General features: G+C 41.3%; 1 long non-coding RNA gene across 1 annotated transcript in view; it reads left to right on the plus strand.

Moving 5' to 3' along the window:
• LOC142103810 (uncharacterized) overlaps nucleotides 1-23,309 on the plus strand; it is a 29,378-nt gene that overhangs the window by 498 nt on the left and 5,571 nt on the right. The gene's annotated exons all lie outside the window — the stretch shown is intronic.

Here is a 23,309-nt window from a genome sequence, read left to right on the forward strand (position 1 = left end):
CTGGACCTGTCTACTGAGACACTCCAATGTGATGTTCGGGAAGAAAACTTCGCTCCTTATTCCTCGCTCCCCATAGAGGTGCTCAGAAAAATGAGTGTAGATTCCTTACCCTAATAGGGGGCCGTGTGTGCAGATGGGCATCACAGTAACTTGTGTCCTTTGCTGTAATATGTACATACATGACACTGTACACTGATGTTTTACTGGTGATTGGAGGAGAGGTAAATATCTGCAGTCATTAAAAAAAATGACTTCTTTTTTTATCAGAATAGTCACATGTACAATAGATGTCATGGTCCAAGGTTATTGCTTGCTGGAGGCTATGGTTGTACAATTATCCATAATTACAGGAAATGCTGTTGCACTGGAATCTATGGATAGTTTTTGTTATCCTAACACAACAATAAATATTGTATCTTCCACTGAATGTGCACATTAATAGGGTTCTGTGTGCTGAATAACTGATGATTTTGGGCAAAACCAAAGTATTGTGCATTTTTTTTTTTTATTTATTTAAAAAAAAAAAACCATGTGATTCGGGCATATGCACATCCTTAATCATCTACAAGCTGCTCTGAAGAAGCGCCTTTTAAATATGACTTTTTGTTAAGGCCTTTGTTCTGCCATTTATTGTAACTTGCATAGAAATATTATTTGCTAAAAGAGATTATTCATTTTTCTGCTGATTTGCAGTTTTACAAGATGTAATCCCATGGCCTTGAGGTTAAGCTGACAGAGATCACCTGAAGAATGTATCAAGATATGAGAACAATAAGTAGCTTCATGTTCAGCTCGTAGTGTGGGAGCTGTGCCCATGATGTTGGACATGGCATATAGGAGATGAACCTCCAGCTCCCCTTGAGATGAAAAAAAACAGGCTCATCTGTCCCTAGGAGAGGCAGAAAGTAAACACCTCAAGAATACGTGAGAAAGTTAATCAGCAGCACATCCCATAGACTAATGGTATAGACTTAGTATGCTTATGACGTAGGATTCATTTATTCAGTAGGCTATAAAAACTTGTATCTTTGTATCAATAAATCAGAGAATATTCCTTGTATACAGAACTTGGTCTGTGTCAATTCTCTCCAGGTGATTGAAGCACTTCCAGATATACTTGACACTACAGGCAAACTTGGATCAGAATTTTAGATCTAGCACGTCTCGCTGAATACAGGTGTAGGTACAACGCCACTTGCCGTATGTAGACAGACTGGATACGTACTATGCATATGTGGAATATAAAGTCCCAGCAAAACACAAAAAAAATGATTCCGTTATTACTGTTAATAATGTGATTAATGACAAAACATGAAAATTTTTATTCTATGAAATACATTTATCAGGATGTTCTTAACGCATACAGTACATAAAATGCAATTTTTACATTTGCTTTGCACTGCAAACACATGTTCTAGCATGTATACACAGCAGTCATCACGATCACTGAGCACTTACACCTGCCCTGTAGCTGCTGCAAATGATTGGGAAGGCTCTTCTGTTCAATATATGTTGAGCTCTAAACGGTAAAACAGTCACCCTAATTCTTTAAGGAAAGTAAAGCAAACAAAATGAGTAACTTTGAACCTTGGCAAAACCATGTATTGGAGGGTGCTGTAAATTTAAAATGTGATGTCAGATTTATAGTTGAGGTAGGGCGTGTCCTAGATCAACTTTTAATGTCGGTGTAAAAATAAATATTTGGGTCCTATGTGAAAAAACATCCAGTATTTTGCTTATGTGCAAAATAATAAACTCATTTGCACCCCTTGTCTTGCAACATGGTTTTGCCAAGGTTCAAAGTTACTAATTTGTTTTGCTTTACTTTCCTTAATGTATCAAGCCCTCTATCTGGAAGGTATGCGTCTGTTTCTGCAGTGACCCGTGTTATGCTTGGGATATCCAGTGGATAAAGCATCGAGGTCAAGGGCTCTCATGTAAATAGTGTACCCTGACGTTGTGACTTGTAATAGATATATTTATTTGCATAAAACCAATAAAAAGGAGCATTAAACATGTCCCTAATTGTTTTCAGTTGGCAATAGGGAATTATATGCTGTGCAGAAAATCCCTACCCCACACTGATGAGCCCCAAGCAGGGTGAACCGTTTTGTGGAGTACATTTCAACAACTTGAATTAAAGAGCTGCCTTTAAAATGGTCATTTCAGAAGTTACAGCTTCTGCAATAAAGATGTTTATTATACGCCTTAAAGCAACGATTCCCAAACGGTGCCCTGCAGCTTGCTAGAGTGCAGCGGCCAGGGCCAGGGGTGAGCGGGGTAGGCAAGGCAGAGGGGGGAGTGCCAAGTAATCCCCCCCCCCCTGCATGCCACTACCTGTTTCTCTGCTGGCCGGGCAAAAAAAACCCTTATATTTATGGCGTCCAGGTGCCCTCCTCTCCTCCCCACCTCCCTGCTCCGTTCTCACTGAATTTCGGGCGCGATGTCGTCATCACGCCCGACATTTTCAATGAAGAGCCTGAAGATAGAAGAAAGAAGGGCAAGTAAAAGGTAAGACAAGGGGCACAGAGTGATGATGAATGCCCCTAAATACTTATTACGTTATTTTAACTTTAAAAAAACAGGACTACCTGGTAATTATTTGGGCTTATGGGTGCCTTGAAAAAATTATGGAGACAATAAGGGTGCCTCCAACTGAGAAAGTTTGGGAACCACTTCCGTAAGGTACAAATATATGTAGGGAAAACTAGATACAAATGTAACATAAACTATTTATTTCCCCTGTAGTCCAGGTGAACCTGAAATTCCTCTGCAAAATACAAACAACTGCACCAGCGAGAGTTGAGTAATGAATTACATTCACCTCCTGCATGAAATGCCATCCTCCACATTTGCATAACATCATTCATTTTGACTTCAGCAAACATAAAGTGATAGAGTCATCCATCACACAATTTCAGCTGCCTGATATTTCAACGCTACGGCCTGTACCCCGAGGATCCGGCTAAGAACCCCCCTGGTCACTTTAGATCTCTCCCCTTCTTCTCAGTCTGCTAATTCTACGTCTTTTCAAACCCGTTATCGAGCCAGACCTTGCAGTCAGCACTAGGACTCCCCGCGGATGTCAGAAATTGCTACTGACATCTCAATTTGGACAGTTACTTTTTCATTCTTCAATAACAATATAGAGGGAAATGTACATCGAAATAAAAACCAAACAGCGCATAGCAGCAAAGGCACCATGTTCTGCTAAATAGCCGTTTTCAATTACTACTGTATATCACATGTGGTAAGGCAATTAAAAGATAATCACAAGAGGAGAGGAGTCAAGGTTACAAGGCAAGGCTCCTTCTATAATTCTGGCTGTGTTAATATAATATTTTGTATGGCATAGATAAATATAATGGTGCCCATTTATTAAAACAAAAGAAAGCTTAGTTTTGTTCATCATTTCACTGCATGAAACACTGCTTCAGCTAGCCATAATGCAGTTAGTGTTGGAACATAATGCGCTTCTTGTATACTATTTGTTCATAAATTCACTATTATGCAAAGCAGAGGACCTTGAAAATAGCATTTATAAACTATAAGCTATTTTTCTATATGCTATGGGTGAAACAAGGTAGAGGTTGGGGTTAGATTCTGGCAAGAGTCGAAGCGCTGTGAAAATAATCAAATCTGGGTAGATATTAATATACTAATTATGCTAATTTTAACTGCAAAGGGGAATATTCTGCAAAAGAAACTGTGGTTCTGGGTGAAACAAGAAAGCGTTAAAGAGAATGTATAACATGAAGCGAAGGGAAAGAAGTAATATGTACATAATAGTAGCCAATTTCCTTTCGAAGAAGTAAGATCAGTTCTAGGTGAAGCTCTCATCTACATACATACACACACTTATATACTATAGAGATGCTCAGGCTTGGTTCCCCGAGAACCGAACACACTCAAACTTAGGGGATCCGAGTACCGAGCCGGCTCGGTACTGTCGCGCGACTTCGGAATCGAAAACGAGGCAAAATGTCATCATGACTTCGTTGGATCTCGCGAGTTTTGAATTCCTTTTTAAGATCCAACATAAAGGTGGGTGGGAGGGCGGACCCCCATTTTTCTTTTCTGCCACTGCTGTGTGCCAATGTGTCCTAGATGCGCTAGGAACTGCCGCATGGCCGCGATTTGCAGCGATGAATATTGTTTGACACCGCATGGCTTTAATAAATAGACCCCTATATGTGGTATACTACCTTAGGTGACAACCTTCACTGTCTTTTATAATTAACAAATATATGTCGCACGCCGAACATAAATCAAGTCACACATGCTAACAACCTTTGGAAGACAAAAACAAATTCCTTTACATAGCAATCACTTCCACCAACACACAAATCGGGGGATGATCCTGCATGGTATCTATATATGCATATTAATGCTAATGGTAAAGCGTCGATTTGATAAATGGTGATAGAGCTAGTGCATTAATTGTGTGTTAAAACACATTTCTATGGCAGTCGCTCGGCTGGCTTTTAAAGAGTACCTGTAAAAATTGCTGACATATGTCAATTTCTTTAAAATATTCATTAAGGGATGACTGATTTGCTCAAGTGAGATATTAGCAGGAAAACTGATGGGTAAAACTAATTAACATTAACGTTAATTATCCTCATGGTGTGCGAAGGCGAAGCTAAGCAAAAAAAATGCGAGTTGGTTTAGTGTGAAATAGTCCTTTGTTTCAAATATGTATTTAACAGACGACCTGTGAGGTATTCTGTTCGTGTAGTGATCGCGCTCTCAGTCCCTCTTCTATTTCTCCATTCTAATAACCTATTCTTAACAACTGTGTACCTGTCATAGGGGGCTATATTTGCTAAACTGCGTGTTTGAAAAAGTGGAGATGTTGCCTATAGCAACCAATCAGATTGTGGCTGTCATTTTGTAGAATGTACTAAATAAATGATAACTAGAATCTGATTGGTTGCTATAGGCAACATCTCCACTTTTTCAAACCCGCAGTTTAGTAAATATACCCCTAAGAGCTTCCTACTGACCAGGGCCCTGTCTGTGTGGAATTTGTGTGTTTGTGTGGTAGTAACCAGAGTTATATGGACATTTTTACAGCCCATTTTCTGATTCCTAAAGGAGATTTTTTGGTCATTGCTTCCGGATCACATATACGGCCAAATGATTCAAATACGCCGCCAGTTTTCTCTTAATAAGCTGTCTTCACACCCCTCTATCTCTGCTTCTATCACTCTCTCTCTTTCCCTCTCTCTCTCTCTCAGAGTGTCTCTGAGTATCCCCAGATTGCAGGGGCTTCACACCGTCTCCAATACATCCCAATTAGATAAGGCAATCCTCAAATGTGGCCAGCTGTAGAGACAGGGAGTTTGGTATTTTTAGGGAACACCCAACAATCAGTTTTGTCTCAATAAGCTCTTTCTCTCGTTCCTTCTCTCTTGCTCCCTATTTCTCACACTATCCATGGAAAAGATTCAATTAACCACAGAGGTTGAACAATTCTTCTCAGCGGGATGTTTATTGTAATAATAAGCTTTACTCATTTTTGTTTACACCTCATAGAGGTGCGAGCAAAGCTGAGCGATGTTGTCTGTACCATAATTGCAGTAAATGTGTGTGGAAACTACGGAACCTCGAGGCTACGAGTTGAATATCTGCTTATATATCTTTCTCCCACTCTCCCCCTCTTCCTTTCTCTCTCTCACTCTCTCTTTCTCTCTGTATTGGAGTGTCGGGTGAAACTACAGATTGTAGAGACTACAAACTGTGAGATTGGCAATATGTCCAGATTGACAAAGAAGTCCCCAAATGTGGCCAGCTTTAAAGACAGGAAGTCTGGTATTCTTAGGGACAAGCCCACAATCACAGTTTTCTCTCCCTTTCTGTTTTCTCACACTCTCTCCATATATATCTCTCCTTCTTTCTCTCCCTCATCTCTCCCTCTCTATTTCCATTACCTTCCACACACTCTTCCTCTCCCTCACCCTGATCCCTTTCTCTCTGTTTTTCTCACAATCACAGTTTTCTCTCCCTTTCTCTCATACCCTCTCTATATAAGTATCTCCTTCTTTTTCTTGCTCTTCCACTCTCGAACTCCATCTCTATATCTCTCCCTCCCTCTTTCCCATTCACACTCTCTCTCCCTCTCCCTCAGTCTCACCCTGATCTCTTTTTCTCTCCCTTTCTCCCTGTGCCCCCTTCTCTCCATTTCCCCCTTCTCACTTGTTCCCTCTCTCTTCCCTTCTCTCTTCCTCCCTCTCTCCCCCTGCTCTCTTCTTCCCTCTCTATTACCCCCCCCCCCTCCACTCTCGGTCCCATTCTCCATGTACTCCCTTTCTTTTCCTCCCTCTCTCTTCCCTTCTTCCTCTCTCTCTACCTCTCTCGGTCCCACTCTCCATTTACCCCCTCTCTCTTCCTCTCTCTCTCCCCCCTCTCCTCCTCCTCCTCTCCTCCTCCCTTCTCTTCCTCCCTATCCCCCCTCTATCTTCCTCCCAACCCCCCTCTTCCTCCCTCTCTCTCTTCCTCTCTCTCTCCCCCCTCTCCTCCTCCTCTATCCTCCCGTCTCTTCCTCCCTATCCCCCCTCTCTTTTCCTCCCTATCCCCCCCTCTCTTTTCCTCCCAACCCCCCTCTCTTCCTTCCTCTCCCCCCCTCTCTACTCCAGCTTTCTCTTCTTCTCTCTTCCCCCTCTCTTCCTCCCTTTCCCACCTTTTCCCTCTATCCCCTCCCCTTTCGTCCTCCCTATCCCCCTCTTTCTTCCTCCCTTTTCCACCTTCTCACCCTATCCCCCCTCTCTCTTCCTCCAGGCCCCCCTCTCTTCCTTCCTCTCTCCCCCCTCTATCTTTCTCCCTCTACCTCCCTCTCTACCACCCATCTAACAATCCCACTGTCCATGTACCCCTCCCTTTTCCTAACTCTCCCCATCTCTTCCTCCTTCTCTTCCCCCTCTCTTCCTCCCTCTCTCCTCCCTCTCTCTTCATCCCCCATCTCTTCTCCCCCCTTTCTCTTCCTCCCTAGCCACCCCCTCTCTTCCACCCTCTTTCCCTCTCTCTTCCTCTCTAACCCTCCCCTCTCTTCCTCCCTCTCTACCCCCCGTCTCTCTTCTTACATTTATAGTATTAAAGTAATTCTATCGTTTTAAAATAAGCATTGCCCAATCAATTGAATGTGTGTCCAAAGCACAAAGTGATTTATTTTTAACAGATGTAAATAGTCAATAATTTAATACATTATTATATCATGATAAAGTACAGTACAGCACAGCCAATACCAAAAGATAAGTACATACCAATGCAATCGCTTGCGCTCGCTTGCGCACCCACGGGACCCGATGGACAATATTCTGTATAGAATATTGTGTCAGAGTTGACTGAGCCCCAGTGAGATGCAGCTAATATATATACAGTCAGTGTTTCATTGTGAACAATAGAGATGACGTAGATTGTTTCTATAGGTCCAGACGTTGGGTGGGTCCAGGCCAGACAGGTAATAGGTTGATTCAATCTAAGGAATCCAAAGGTGGGGGTCTTCTCTCCAGGGGGTCTGCTCCTTTTCATAGCCAGTATCATACAAAGGTTTTACTCTCTAATATCAATAACTAAAGTATGCAATGTGCGATCTCTTCGCCGATTGCACCGGACAGCTGCTGATGATTAGGGCTTCAATATGATATCAGGCATGACACCTTTCCTATTACCTAAACCTTTAATAACACTACAATGTACATATAATCACTCTATATATATATATATATATATATATATATATATATATATATAGACTAATAATAAACCGAATACTATCTGCTCCTGAATTACAGTGTAACAGAACCAATATGAAATGATATAAATAACTAACTGTTGTAATGCGAGTGTGTGCGTGCGTATTTTACCGTGCGAATGCACCAAGTCACGTAACACGTGGCGTACGCTTCGCAATACGCACGGCAAACCAATATTAAACCAATATACTTTCGTTCATCCAATTATACGACTTCAACAGTCCACCCTTTGATAGTACAATAAACTATCACCTTAAAGATGTTATAAGCAGGATCTCAGTACCACGTTTCATTGTTATGTAATACAAATCCCCTTTGGTGTATGTCCACACTGTTTGTAGATCTAAACAAGTTATCATAAGAGAGAGTCTTAATCCTCTAAACGACTTCTTCTTTTACTATAAACCGTACACTTCTGGAGCTTGGAGATAACTTTTTGTATGCCCTTCAAGGGTGCAATAAAACACTTAATACATTATTTGGAAAGGTACATGGTACAGTAGAACGTGTATCAGCTATACAGAATTCTCTACTACAGTTCTTCAAGTTTAACAGGTTCTTCTGTCCAACGCATGTCTTTAAGCTCAGAATACATTTAAACACTTCATGTTCATCAATAGCATCATCCTATGTCTATCAATAATGTCATATGCAATCTCCTTCAGCTTGCGTTAATATACACACATCTAATAATGTCACCAGTTCTTTTCATCAACCCTTGTGGGCGGGCTATTGTCTGTTCGTTCTTCCCAGTCTCTCAATGCTCAGATTTAACAGTGATCGGCTTGCAAAGCATTGGGAGACTTCAGACTAAGGGACCTAGGTGTCCTACTTTTTCCCCTAGTGACCTCCCACCCATAGTTCAGGTACCTCAAGAATATTTAGTGGAAAGAGAACTAATCCTACTTGATATAATCACTGAGGCACGTGTGAGCACGCCCAGTACTTTGTTTGGTCTAAAACCTTACCCTCCCAAGAATGATAATCATTCTCAAGGATGCCTGCTCAAGTCCGAATATTACTGGACTGGCATCGCTGGGTGTGTCTCTTTTCTAACCATGGGGTCGCCGTACTTACGGACGTAATGCTACTCAGACAATAGCCCCTCGCACTTTCTCCAAGCTCCAAGGTTTCCAAATTTTCCTTTACCCCTGAATTGAATAGAGTAATTGACTGGACTGATTATGCTACTAACTTCTTCCTCCCCATTACCTCCTTATCATTACCTGAACCAGTCTCTGTCACCTGCTAATAATCAAAAGAATTAACCGTCCTGAGAAGAGAGTGAAATGAGAGAACACAAAACAGGAAAAACTACAACTTCATGCTGGACAACAGTCTTAGCCTTTGGCTCAGGTGCTACTAACTGCATTCGAGGCCTTCCAGTACAAACTCATGAGTGCCCTTGGACCCTTCTCTGAGTGTTGGCCGCTCTGCAGTGGGTGGTATGGGCACCAGTGTGTCTCTGCTACCCTTGAAGCCGTGAGGCTGGTAGCCTACACCTGGTACCTGTCTGGCAAATAACCTAAGCTTAAGAAATTACCGCTCCACAACTTACTCTCCTGATCCAACATCCTGACAGTTAGTGTGACCTTTCAGGAAACAGTGTTTTGGACGTTCTCGGTTGCTGTCTCACTATTTACCTTCTCTCAAGGTCTAACCTAGCCTCCCAGTTACAATCTCATCTCACGAGGGGTCAAGAACATTTCAAAAACTGACAGGTTAGGAGTCTGCCCAGGGGTGATCTCTTGGTAGCGGGAAAGGACTAGTGGCACTTCAATCAAGTTCCAACTCTTATTCTATTCAATTCATTCTACCGAGTACCACTACTTTATGTTCACACTGGTTTATGGCTAACTGAAAGTATGTGATTTGTTACCACTACTCATACATTATACATCTATTATCAATAACATGAATACCCCTATCATCTATTATAACTCTAGGACTATCACATTAAATAACAAAAGCTTTGAGTATGAAACAGTAATACATTAGACACATTTCAATACACCTCTACCTAGACATATTTCATTGGTACACCTGTGTATACTTGAGGATCCTGCATGGTGGTAATTGGATGACGTGTATTTGTTTTACCTGGAGGAAAACCCATCAGCAGGAGGGATATGGGATGGCTCTATTGGTCTACCTTGTCCATCTCTCCAGAGTCCACCAGACTCCTCACCACATCTCTTCACCTTCCAGACAGTTTATCCCTCGGGTAACACAAATCTTCCTATATTAACCAATATGTGTATGCGTGCATGTGTGTTCACCTTTTTAAAACTAAAACAATACAACGAAAAACAAACAAAACATAGATTTGTTAGCTGTCACATAAAACCCTGTTGTCTATTTGACAGCTATGTTCTCCCTGGTGTGACAGCCCTGTATGGTTGTGCGTGTAAGTGTGGACCTTACTAGCAGCTACTTCAGTTGGTAACTGTGTCACTGTATAAAGTCCTCTATGTAGTGTCCTAATCATGTGCTGGTATTGCTATAAAACGATTTCTTAGTCACCTCAACATCGCCCTCTAGACTAGAAAAAAATGCTAAAGACCAATGTATATCAATCGATTTTCCCTCTGCCAACTCACATGTCATTCTCAGTACCTCATATTCAGCTACTTGACTAAGTGGGAAAAGGCAAAGGGGTCTCTTTCTATAACACTTTCTTCAAATATAACAGTATCCAGTACATGCCTGTCTAACAGTGAAAATTATAAAACATGAAAATTCTACATTTTCTAGGGTTTCACATTATGTCGTATCTTGTGGTAAAAATCCTACTCCAATGTTCTACACAGAGATGCATATCTGTATGCCTATCCTCTAGCAATCTCCTGTCTCCACCCTTTGTGCATCCATAAAAAGGCACATTTTTGTACAGGAGGCACGAGCCAAAACAAAAAAATAACAAAACAGATATGCAATCTATAACACATGAATCGTATTTCCACAACAGAACCTTTCTGCTTAAAATCAGCAGTTTCTATACACATGAAAACAAAACCCCTGACTGTTTCTGTAACTCATATCAATCTAGTGTGTGTATCTCTGAATTTGTCTTATGTAAAAACATAAAATATGTTTTAGCCCCATTGCTGAGACTGTGTCTGATTTTTATCTCTACGAGAGAGAGGTAGAGAGAGAGAGAGATAGGGGGAGAGAGAGAGAGAGAGAGAGAGAGAGGTAGAGAGAGAGAGAGCGGGGGAGAGAGAGAGAGAGAGAGAGAGGTAGAGAGAGAGAGAGAGAGAGAGAGAGGGAGCGGGAGAGAGGGGGGAGAGAGAGAGAGAGAGAGAGAGAGAGGGAGAGAGACTAGCGTTTGTGTAAAGAATGAGAAATAGGAAAGCAATGAGTGATGGGAATACAAAGGTTTGAATACAAACATACATGTAGAAAGGGAGATTTTTTTTACAACAAAATGACAGCTGGATTAGACTCTGACTCTATGGGGAAATGGCTGTATTCATTCCACTGTTCCCCTTAGCTATTTGCTAACTATGACCCCTCCCCATACTTGACTAGGGGTTCTTAACAGTGCAATCCAGTGTCGTCCGTCATTTGTTCATTAAGAACTCGGTATCTCATTGACTACATACCTTTTCAACGGACTTTTCTAACTTATAATAGAGAAATGTGAAAAATGTACTCTTAGTGACTCATATTTTCTCTGAGATACATAAAACGATATTTTGGAGCAAAGTATGTACATACTTCATTGTTGGATAATGATTCTCAGCCAAACAAATTATCATGAGTCACTGCAGCCTAAAACAAAAGAGGGTTCCAATTGTCTATTGTTAATTAGTCTTTCAAGAGTAATTCTTCTATTTCTCTATCTCACCCCTTTTAAACACTTGTCTATACTTATTTTGTGTCCCCTTTATCTGTGAAAAGAAAAACAAGATAGTTATCTTAAAACAGCAAACAAAACAAACATTTCTATTCTTTGCCATCGGCTAGTGATTTAGGAAAACAAACATGTGACAACATAAAACGAACAAACAAAATCAACAAAGATTACTTTAAAAAAATAAGTTTCTTTCTACATTTTGCACCTTAATGCTCACCACAGATTAACTCTAGAGTCGGCTATATTTCTCCCCCAGAATATTAGTTGTTACAGAGTGTGCAATCAATTAAAGGGGAACCTCTGAGAGAAGTGTACGCCTCCTTTGTGGATGTCTATGTGATTTCCAACCCAGGTATTCATTCTTCTCTCTACACAGTTCCTACTCATGTGTCCCTTCTTATGGCAGTAGAAGCACGTCCCTGTCATGTCTGCACAATGTTTTGCTAGGTGTCCTATTTTATTGCCTTGAAAACACTTCCTCAACTCGTGTTGTTTCTCTTCCTTTTTACAATCTTTCCTAATGTGTCCTTCTTCTCTGCAATTGTAACATCTCACTATTCTGGGTTTCCTGTTATGTGGGTTGTATTCTGGTGGTCGTGTGTGCAGTCCCTCTAGTGCTGGGATACTTATCATCATTACCCTATCACTTAGTGTCTCTTTCTGTTTGTTTATACTTTTATCATGTTCTATAGCTGACTCCCTGAGAGCACTTACAGTGGTTCCTTTCCAGTATGGTAATGAAGTTTGCACCCTTCTTTTTAAGTTTTCCCTGAGGCCATCCATTAGAACTTTAACAGCAACCTCTCTGTAATATGGATTATCTTTTATATCTGGTACCCCAGTATATTTGCCCATTGCTGTCAAAGCTCTGCAAAAATAGTCTGCTGCATTTTCACTATCTTTTTGCTGGATACTAAAAATTTTACTCCAGTCCACTATCACTGGGAAATATGTGGCCAACTGTGTGATTATATTTCTAATATTGTCCTGATTATCATCCTCGGTTAAGGATTCATCCTCCTCCAACATACAATCATTAATGAACTTTTGTATATCAGTATTGAGAGGAAGACAGGCCTTCAATAATACTCGCCAATCTTTATTAGTTGGCTCATACACATTACCATAATATCTAATAAACTGCTGACATTTGGTCAAATATTTCCTAGGATCAGGGAAATCAGACAAAATTGAAAATGTTTCAGACCTAGTGCATGGATCATGCTTTGCTACATGTTTTAAGGGAACATCACTATTCCTGTCTGCTTTCCCATTGGGAACTGCTGCTGTGCAGATTGGATGTAAGTCTGCCAAATCACTGAAACTAGTTGCTGAAATTGCTGCTGCAGTACAATGGATGTCTCCCCCTGTGTTAACCTTTTCATTACTCTCACCACTTTCAGCAGCTGCCCCTGCTGGTGGGACCGTTCCTCTTCTTTGTCCTGAAACATTACTTTTAACGTTACTTAAAACAACATACAAGTTACTAGTTACAGTTTTTACATTTTTGGTATTGGCTGTACTTCCCGCCCCGACCGAATTTATCGGGGGCGTGTTTGCGCTCAGTTCGCCACGCTTTGCAACGCACACTTCCGGAATGCTTGTTTCCGGTACGCTTACTTCCGCTGAACACGTGTTTTTCCTTACACTCACTTCCGCTGTGCGTTCGCTGCTCTGCCACGTGTTACCTTCCATTTGCCACGATTTTAAACAATGATTATGTGCATTTCTCACTTTCGTTGACTTAATCAACCGTACTTTATCTTTTACGGTATTTAGCACCTCTGCATTAAAACTCCCTGTTGTTGGGAAAGGCCTATCACAATCTTTGGTCATTTCGACCCACGTGTCACAATACACAGTTGCGTATGCACCATATTTTGCACACATGAGAAATCTTGCTGACTCAATAAGACCTTCCTTAGGCAGTAAACTGGCAATCTCTAGCGTATGCCTAGCACCCATGTTGCACAATATACTTTCTACCCGGAACACAGACACACCGCAATGCTCTGTTCCTTCCGGCAAAATGTGAAATACAGACACACCGCAATGCTCTGTTCTTTCCACTAAATAATTTCAACTCTGTTGCTATACTCACCGCTAGAGATCTATAATGCTCGGTGAACGTATTTCCTGTTAGCCGCGTTCACTCGCTTTTCTCGCCCTTGGCGAGGGTCCCTAATACAGAAATATCACTGTGGGCCCCAAGGGCTATCAGCTCCTCGATACCCTGGCTCAACCACAAAAATCTGCTGAGTTTATTATCGCTGGGAGCGCAAGTTAATACAATCAACCTGCCTTTCCAGTATAATTCCTCCTAGCTGCTTCACCAATTCGCACTAACGGTGCGATCGGATCGCACTGCCTACCAATACTAATTATTAGCAAACCTTGCGATCTATTGGTAGCGCTTTTGCGAAAACTTCGTTTTCGCATTCGGTATACCTGCCCTGTATACCGTCCTTCAGTTGGGCAATCTGCCTCGTCAGACAGCAACTGAGCACCTCAACAATAAAACAGTGTATCTACGTTACAACATCACACACTATACACCTTTTCTGCGCAGAAAATCAAAAGTTCCCAACAACAGTAATAATACCTCAGAGGCTTTCACAAGTAATTATACTATACACGTACAATAACTATCAAAACAATTGTTTAACCACGTGGCAAGTCTACCGGAAGTTCGCGTACGCACAGCAGGAAATACACATACGCTAAGCAATGCAATACAGTTAAAACGCACAATGACAGAAAAAAGAAACAGTTTTCTCTTTTGTCCCTAGGTTCTAGTTAGCGTGCCCTAGATAATGCAAAACGGACATTCGGTTTCACAACACAGAGTAAAATTCAGGTTTTGAACACAATGTGTTCTTACCCGTTTATGACGCGTCTCCACCCTTTGTTGAGGAACCGAAATCCGTTGGTCTTGCGTATCATCGGCAACGAAACCTCCAAAGCTCACGAGCCCCCAAATTATTAAAGTAATTCTATCGTTTTAAAATAAGCATTGCCCAATCAATTGAATGTGTGTCCAAAGCACAAAGTGATTTATTTTTAACAGATGTAAATAGTCAATAATTTAATACATTATTATATCATGATAAAGTACAGTACAGCACAGCCAATACCAAAAGATAAGTACATACCAATGCAATCGCTTGCGCTCGCTTGCGCACCCACGGGACCCGATGGACAATATTCTGTATAGAATATTGTGTCAGAGTTGACTGAGCCCCAGTGAGATGCAGCTAATATATATACAGTCAGTGTTTCATTGTGAACAATAGAGATGACGTAGATTGTTTCTATAGGTCCAGACGTTGGGTGGGTCCAGGCCAGACAGGTAATAGGTTGATTCAATCTAAGGAATCCAAAGGTGGGGGTCTTTTCTCCAGGGGGTCTGCTCCTTTTCATAGCCAGTATCATACAAAGGTTTTACTCTCTAATATCAATAACTAAAGTATGCAATGTGCGATCTCTTCGCCGATTGCACCGGACAGCTGCTGATGATTAGGGCTTCAATATGATATCAGGCATGACACCTTTCCTATTACCTAAACCTTTAATAACACTACAATGTACATATAATCACTATATATATATATATTCTATTCTTGAGAGGCTCGTCTGCAGCCGTCTCACCTCCTACCTTTCTGAATACTCCCTCCTTGATCCTCTCCAGTCTGGTTTCCGCCCCCTCCACTCCACTGAAACTGCCCTGGCTAAAGTCACCAATGACCTCCTCTCTGCAAAAGCCAGGGGCCACTTCTCCCTTCTCATCCTCCTTGACCTCTCTGCAGCCTTTGACACCATTGACCACCCCCTCCTCCTTCACACCCTCCAGTCTTTCGGCCTCTCCGGCCCAGTCCTGTCCTGGTTCACCTCTTACCTTACTCACCGTTCCTTCTCTGTCACCACCTCTGGGTCTCTCTCCCCCCCATCCACCCTTCCAGTCGGGGTCCCTCAGGGCTCTGTTCTGGGACCCTTACTCTTCTCTCTATACACCTCCTCCCTGGGTGAACTCATCAGCTCCTTCGGCTTCAGCTACCACCTTTACGCTGACGACACTCAACTATACCTCTCCTCTCCTGATCTCTCTCCCTCCCTCCTCTCTAGGGTGTCCGCCTGCCTCTCTGCCATCTCCTCCTGGATGTCCTCTCGATTCCTCAAACTTAACCTTGCCAAAACTGAGCTCATAGTTTTTCCTCCCTCTCATACCCCATCCCCTTCTGACCTCTCCATCACTGTCGACAACACCTCTATCTCCCCTGTCCCCCAACTTCGCTGCCTTGGTGTCATCCTCGACTCCTCTCTCTCCTTTGGCCCCCACATCCTCTCTCTTGCTAAATCCTGCCGCTTCCAGCTGCGCAACATCGCTCGCATCCGGCCCTTCCTCTCCCAAGATGCCACCAAATGCCTTATCCACTCTCTGATCATCTCCCGCCTGGACTACTGTAACCTCCTCCTCACTGGCCTCCCCCACTCTCATCTCGATCCCCTTCGATCCGTCCTTAACGCTGCAGCTAGGCTTATTTTCCTCTCTCGCCGCTCCTCTTTTGTCTCCCCCCTCTACCTAGCCCTTCACTGGCTCCCATTCCCCTTCAGAATCCTCTTTAAGCTCCTCACACTCACCTACAAGGCCCTCGCCAACTCCACTGCACCCTACATCTCCACCCTCCTCTCTATTCATGCTCCATCCCGCCCTCTCCGTTCTGCCTCTGACCGTCGCCTCTCTTACCCCCTTATAACCTCCTCCCACGCGCGTATCCAAGACTTCGCCCGCGCTGCCCCCCTCCACTGGAACAAGCTCCCTCCCTCCATCAGAACTTCCCCTAATCTGTCCAGCTTCAAACGGGCCCTAAAAACCCACCTTTTTCTTAAAGCCTTTCTGTCTCCCACTTAACTTCCTACCTTATCTTCTGCCTCTGTCCCCCTACTCTCCCTCTCTCCCCTGCGTCTCTCTGTCTGTCCACCCCTCCCCTTAGATTGTACGCTCCTCTGAGCAGGGCCATCTCTCCTCCTGTTTCCACCACTTCTAACTCTGCTCTCCAGCTACTTAGCCCTCCTCCTCAAAGGTCCTCCACCCCACATCCACTTTCGCTCCCTCCTCCCCCCTGGGGGTCTCCCTGTCTTCCGCGCCCCCCTTCTTGGGCCCCGTCGTTTTCGGATCCTCCCTCCCCCTTCCCCGCCCTCTCTAGCTGTGCATTGAGCGTACTGAGTTGCTGTGTTTACTGTACTGTGCTGTCTCCCATTGTATTGTGATTTTGTTTGTCTCTGTACGGCGCTGCGGATGCCTTGTAGCGCCTTATAAATAAATATTAATAATAATAATAATAATAATATATATATCTATATATATATATATATATATATATATATAGACTAATAATAAACCGAATACTATCTGCTCCTGAATTACAGTGTAACAGAACCAATATGAAATGATATAAATAACTAACTGTTGTAATGCGAGTGTGTGCGTGCGTATTTTACCGTGCGAATGCACCAAGTCACGTAACACGTGGCGTACGCTTCGCAATACGCACGGCAAACCAATATTAAACCAATATACTTTCGTTCATCCAATTATACGACTTCAACAATAGGTAGATAGTGAGAGAGAGAAATATACAGGACACTTTAACATACTAATCCCAATTAAATAAATAATTTGTGTATTTAGATGAAACTGTGCTGCATTACCTCAGATAGGTACCTACACTAACAATTCATTTTATAACATGGGCACATAGCTCGCTCTGTTGTATCTTCCTACAGGTTACAACTAATGACGGCAGCACCTAGCGAAAAGCTACTCTAATGAAAAACACCTATTAATATATGGGTTGAGTATTGGGCTAAAGTGACGCAAGTCACAGCATTTAAAATGCTAAAGAGAAAAGAAAAGGGGTTTTAGTGTGCAGACACTAGAGTATATATATGTATATGTGAGTATCCATAATTGTTGTCTTATGTAGACGAATTTGTATTTTTCTATTTTAGGTCACATAACTATCAGTCAGACCCTGCAGTAATCAGTCTACAGGATTACATTTCCAATAGGATAGACATATTTCTTCAGGAAACCATATGAGGAAGATTTATTTAAGATTTGTTTTTTTATTATTTTAGTATTGCCTGGTCTTCAAGGAGTTGATATATCCATTTTCAAGCTTCTTATGTTTCTGTAAAAGCACTTAAATGAATTCATGTTATATCATGAGAAACTGATGGAGAGATTTGTCATCCTCAGACTAAAACTGTCACGACTGTTTAAAGGAAAATAATCTTTAGTGTGACCTAGAGTTTGTTTACGCTTTATTTTCCTTATCTGTTTATTAAAACACCGGTATTCAGCATAATCTGCAAAATGGGTCTATTTCTCATCATCACCATTTATTTATATAGCGCCACTGATTCCGTAGCGCTGTACAGAGAACTCATTTATATCAGTCCCTGCCCCATTGGGGCTTACAGTCTAAAATCCCTAACATACACAGACACAGACACAGACATACTAGGGTCAATTTTGATAACAGCCAATTAACCTACTAGTATGTTTATGGAGTGTGGGAGGAAACCGGAGCACCCGGAGGAAACTCACGCAAACATGGGGAGAACATACAAACTCAACACAGATAAGGCCATGGTCAGGAATTGAACTCATGACCCCTACTTATTTGAATATATGCTTATGACTGGAAGCTGCAATATTAATTGCGAAGCTCAAATTAACAATCACCCACAGATTCCAAAGCAACAGTGCCGTATGTGGCCACAATATCATAAAATTAATAAAACTATACAAAGTCCTGTCATGTAGTGTTTGGAAAATGAAAGTAAGCACCTGATTGGCTGCTATAGGTTACAGAGACAGTAGCTTTTTCCTATACACCAGTTTTCGCAAATGTCCCCAGTTGTGTTTTTCCACTACTTATATCTAGTTTTTCAGTAGCATGTTGTTTAATATAGCTGCAACTGCTACCTCTATATTGCATACTTGCCAACTTTTCCTCGTTGGCTTCTGGGAGATCCCGGGGAAGGTGGGCGTGCGGGGGCGGGGCTTGACAAATCGCATCATTTTGGCCCAGCCCCCTAAATGATTGTCAAAATACTAAAAGGTCTCCGGCGCTAATAGGCAATAAACAAACAGATGAATATAGATAGGACATCAAGTGCAGCAAATCAAACAGAGGAAGTGCAAATCCTCTAAATAGATATAGAAACAGATAAACAGATTGCGCATAAGATGTCCTTAATATAGAGAAATACAGTATGATAATAAGACCAAAACAGTAATGGATATAAACTGATATTTACTAGGTATACAGAGAGTTAAAACAATTTAATACATGTACCAATATAACACATGATCCAGTGCACAGGCTCAATGACCCTTTAGAAAAAAAACCAGAAAAAGTGTTTTAATTCCACAGAACTTCCAATGTTTCCAAAAAATGTCCTAGAACAATTAGATAAAAATGTTGGACAAAAGATGTATACACGGCTCCGTAATGTCAAATCACAACACAGCTTCAAATGACAACTTGCCACATACTGAATAAGGCGATGGAGGTGATTAATTATGCACCTCTTTGGTATTGGTTATATCGCATTCATATGGCAGCGGTAAATTGCAAGTATAGAGAATGTATCCGTCTTGCATATCTTAATGTAGCCAAAATGGAATGAATCCAGCCATAAATAAAGGAGACTCAAGCTTACCCGCCTCGATAGTCCAGATAGAAATGTAAGTCCGCCGTCTGAGCGGCTAGGCGGTCCAAAGCAAACTTGAATATTGGTGCGCACCAGTGAATCCGTCCGGACAACCACAGACTTGGGTGGAAGGTTCCTTGAAGAAGCTTGTAACTGTAAAGAACACCTCTGGAGACAATGTAACAAAGGTCTTCACAATAAATGAGGCCAGAGAGAAAGAGTATAATTACTCCGTAGAGCCAGCAAAACCTTGCGACGCGTTTCGTCTGTCAAAGCAGACTTTTTCAAGCAAAAAAAAAGTCTGCTTTGACAGACGAAACGCGTCGCAAGGTTTTGCTGGCTCTACGGAGTAATTATACTCTTTCTCTCTGGCCTCATTTATTGTGAAGACCTTTGTTACATTGTCTCCAGAGGTGTTCTTTACAGTTACAAGCTTCTTCAAGGAACCTTCCACCCAAGTCTGTGGTTGTCCGGACGGATTCACTGGTGCGCACCAATATTCAAGTTTGCTTTGGACCGCCTAGCCGCTCAGACGGCGGACTTACATTTCTATCTGGACTATCGAGGCGGGTAAGCTTGAGTCTCCTTTATTTATGGCTGGATTCATTCCATTTTGGCTACATTAAGATATGCAAGACGGATACATTCTCTATACTTGCAATTTACCGCTGCCATATGAATGCAATATAACCAATACCAAAGAGGTGCATAATTAATCACCTCCATCGCCTTATTCAGTATGTGGCAAGTTGTCATTTGAAGCTGTGTTGTGATTTGACATTACGGAGCCGTGTATACATCTTTTGTCCAACATTTTTATCTAATTGTTCTAGGACATTTTTTGGAAACATTGGAAGTTCTGTGGAATTAAAACACTTTTTCTGGGTTTTTTTCTAAAGGGTCATTGAGCCTGTGCACTGGATCATGTGTTATATTGGTACATGTATTAAATTGTTTTAACTCTCTGTATACCTAGTAAATATCAGTTTATATCCATTACTGTTTTGGTCTTATTATCATACTGTATTTCTCTATATTAAGGACATCTTATGCGCAATCTGTTTATCTGTTTCTATACCCTAAATGATTGTCACAATTTTGGACAATTACAGCAGGGGGCGGACGATATTTGCATCATTAAGTCCCGACCCCGCCACTTATCTAATGCGGGGTCAAGAACCGGGAGGTTTTCCTGTTCTCACGGGAGCCCGGGAGGTCTACCATAAATGCGGGAGTCTCCCAGACATTCCGGAAGAGTAGGCAACTATGCGTTAAAGAAAAGCAGCTAATGAATCTCTAGAGACTGAAGTGTCTTTTACACTTCTGTCTCCATTACTGAAGTCATGTTGTCTCACCTGTCAGTCTTTGATTAAATCTTGGTCTCCATGAAAATGGCCACCTCCATAGGCATCAATACATGGAAATAGAACACAATTTCTGAACTGTGTCATCATGCCACAGATGGCGAAGCCAACCAAGTCTTGTACTGGCTCAGCATCAGGGAGAATGCCAGACTCTTCAGGGAGTGAGGGAGATCGCTTTAATTACAGACACATATGAATAAATGGGTGGGAAGTCCGAACTGCAAAGTGAACAGGAGGATTTAGTCTACACACAAATTGGTCAAATGTATGGAAACGTGAATCACCACTGTGACACTTTAGATACTACAGAGGCACCTACATGATGAAACAGGATAATATGAGTCGTTATGACAATAATGAATCGCCATTATATTTAATTGGTGTCAACAATCTTACTAAGCATCCAGGCAATCCTTGTCTTAATTATACCGTATCTTAAAATGTTTGTAACCTAACTTATGAAGATATCAATTTTCAATGTAATTAGTAAAAAGTTGTTTGTTCAGTTTTTTACTGTATTTTTGGCCACAACGATCTGGAAGAAAAAGCAAGATTGATTAGCGCTGCATGAGAATTGGTTTCCGTTTAGTTGTAGGGACATCAAGGTCTATGCAATTAGCATAAAGCCAATTTCTATTAGTGCTTAACCGTATTGAGTAGCTGTTCTTCTCGGTAGAATGTCAAGCCACACATGACAACGTAAATCAATATGGGCCACTGTGGAGGAAGTATCGTGCAAGCAGAAATAGCAACTCTAACAAATGTCACCGGCATCAGTAAAGAGACTGATACACATGGTAAAACTATTTACTGAGGTGTCCACAGAACTGTATATAGTCAGGATCAACAGGAAGTTATAGACAGCTAATAAAGGTAACAACAATGAGACGAGTAAGGGAGATCATTACGTTACTTATTAGACATAATACACAAGTAACTCACTCCGATTCAATATATAAATAAGCTACTACTGCTCAATATATAACTGAGTCACCCCTATTCAATATTTAAATAAAACACTCATATTCGATACACAAATAAGCCACTACTGTTCAATATATCAATAAAGCACTAATATTCAAAATCCAAATAAGCCAATCCTATTCAATATATATATAGCACTTATATTAAATATACGAATAAGCAACTTCTATTCGAGAGAATATATTTATGTTAAGTGCATTGGCTAGAAGTCCATTCTTCTGACAGGACAGACAGTGAATGAGTTTTGCCTCAGTAACAATACTACATTCACAGGTCTATGAATTCACAGGTCTCTATTTCTGGTAAAAATAGAGTCTGTCCTTACAGGTTATTCAGTAGGAAAGATATAGAAGCATTCACAAATGTAAATTTGTCTCTCAGACTTGATGTAATTTCCTGCTTTTTAGGGGGGGAATTTAATGGGCCGCAGTAGATGCCGCCAGAAATCGCCTCGAAGTCCGACTGCGCTCATTCCCGCCCAATACGTTCCAGAAATCTCCACTCATTTTCCCTCACATCGCTATGGGACGCGAGGAAAAATGAGAGGAGATTTTAGTCAAAACTCGATGTGTCTCCAAGGACTGTTCCATAGATACATCGCGGCCAGTTGAACTCTCCCCTTAGAATATGGTCTGGAGAAAACAGTAACAGTGTTGGATTAATTATTACACTGATATTTTAATTTTAGAATGTTTTAATGAACAGAATTTATCTGCTTACAGTGGGACCTAGTTGGGACTATTGGGGTGATTTTGTCAAAATGAAACCATCTGCCAAGTTGGAGTATCCTAGTTTCCTCCATCCTGCCAAGTCAGGCACAGGGACGAAAAGTCATTTTACCCTACACCTGTGTTACACATGTTCCCTATATATTTTATTTTTATTTTTAAATGCAGACTAGTGGGTATATTTACTAAACTGCGGGTTTGAAACAGTGGAGATGTTGCCTATAACAACCAATCAGATTCTAGCTGTCATTTTGTAGAATGTACTAAATAAATGATAGCTAGAATCTGATTGGTTGCTATAGGCAACATCTCCACCTTTTCAAACCCGCCGTTTAGTAAATCTAGCCCTAGAAGTGAAGTATCTCAAAACATTGATAATGATGCTATTCAAGTGGATATCATGTAAAAAGGAACAAATTAAAAAATGATCTAAAAAAAATAAAAGGAGAATCCAATGAGACAAATTAGTATTCTGTTTTGCACATAAGTTAAATACTGACTGTTTTTTCATGTAGCACACAAATACTTGATAGCTTATTTGTACACTGAAATTTAAAGTTTATATTTGTGTGCTACATGAAAAAAACAGTCAGTATTTAACTTATGTGCAAAACAGAATTCTCATTTTCACCCCTTGCATTGTAACATGGTTTTGTCCAGGAGACTGAAATAAGAAGTTTCTTCAGTTAAGATCCATAATGAATCAGGCCCTTAGTCGCCAAACAATGTTGAAAGGAAAGAAGTGAATATGATTTGCTAAATGCCCATGAGGATTGCAGGTTTGAGTATTAGCCTAGACTGTCTGCACTGTAAATATAGCCTATATGTGTATTAAAGTGCTAAAGTCAGATGAATAGAACGAGAGGTATTTATGAACACTGTTCTACATGAAACTGTA

The sequence above is a fragment of the Mixophyes fleayi genome, chromosome 10, assembly GCF_038048845.1.
Source record: "Mixophyes fleayi isolate aMixFle1 chromosome 10, aMixFle1.hap1, whole genome shotgun sequence".
Classification (NCBI taxonomy): Eukaryota; Metazoa; Chordata; class Amphibia; order Anura; family Limnodynastidae; genus Mixophyes; species Mixophyes fleayi.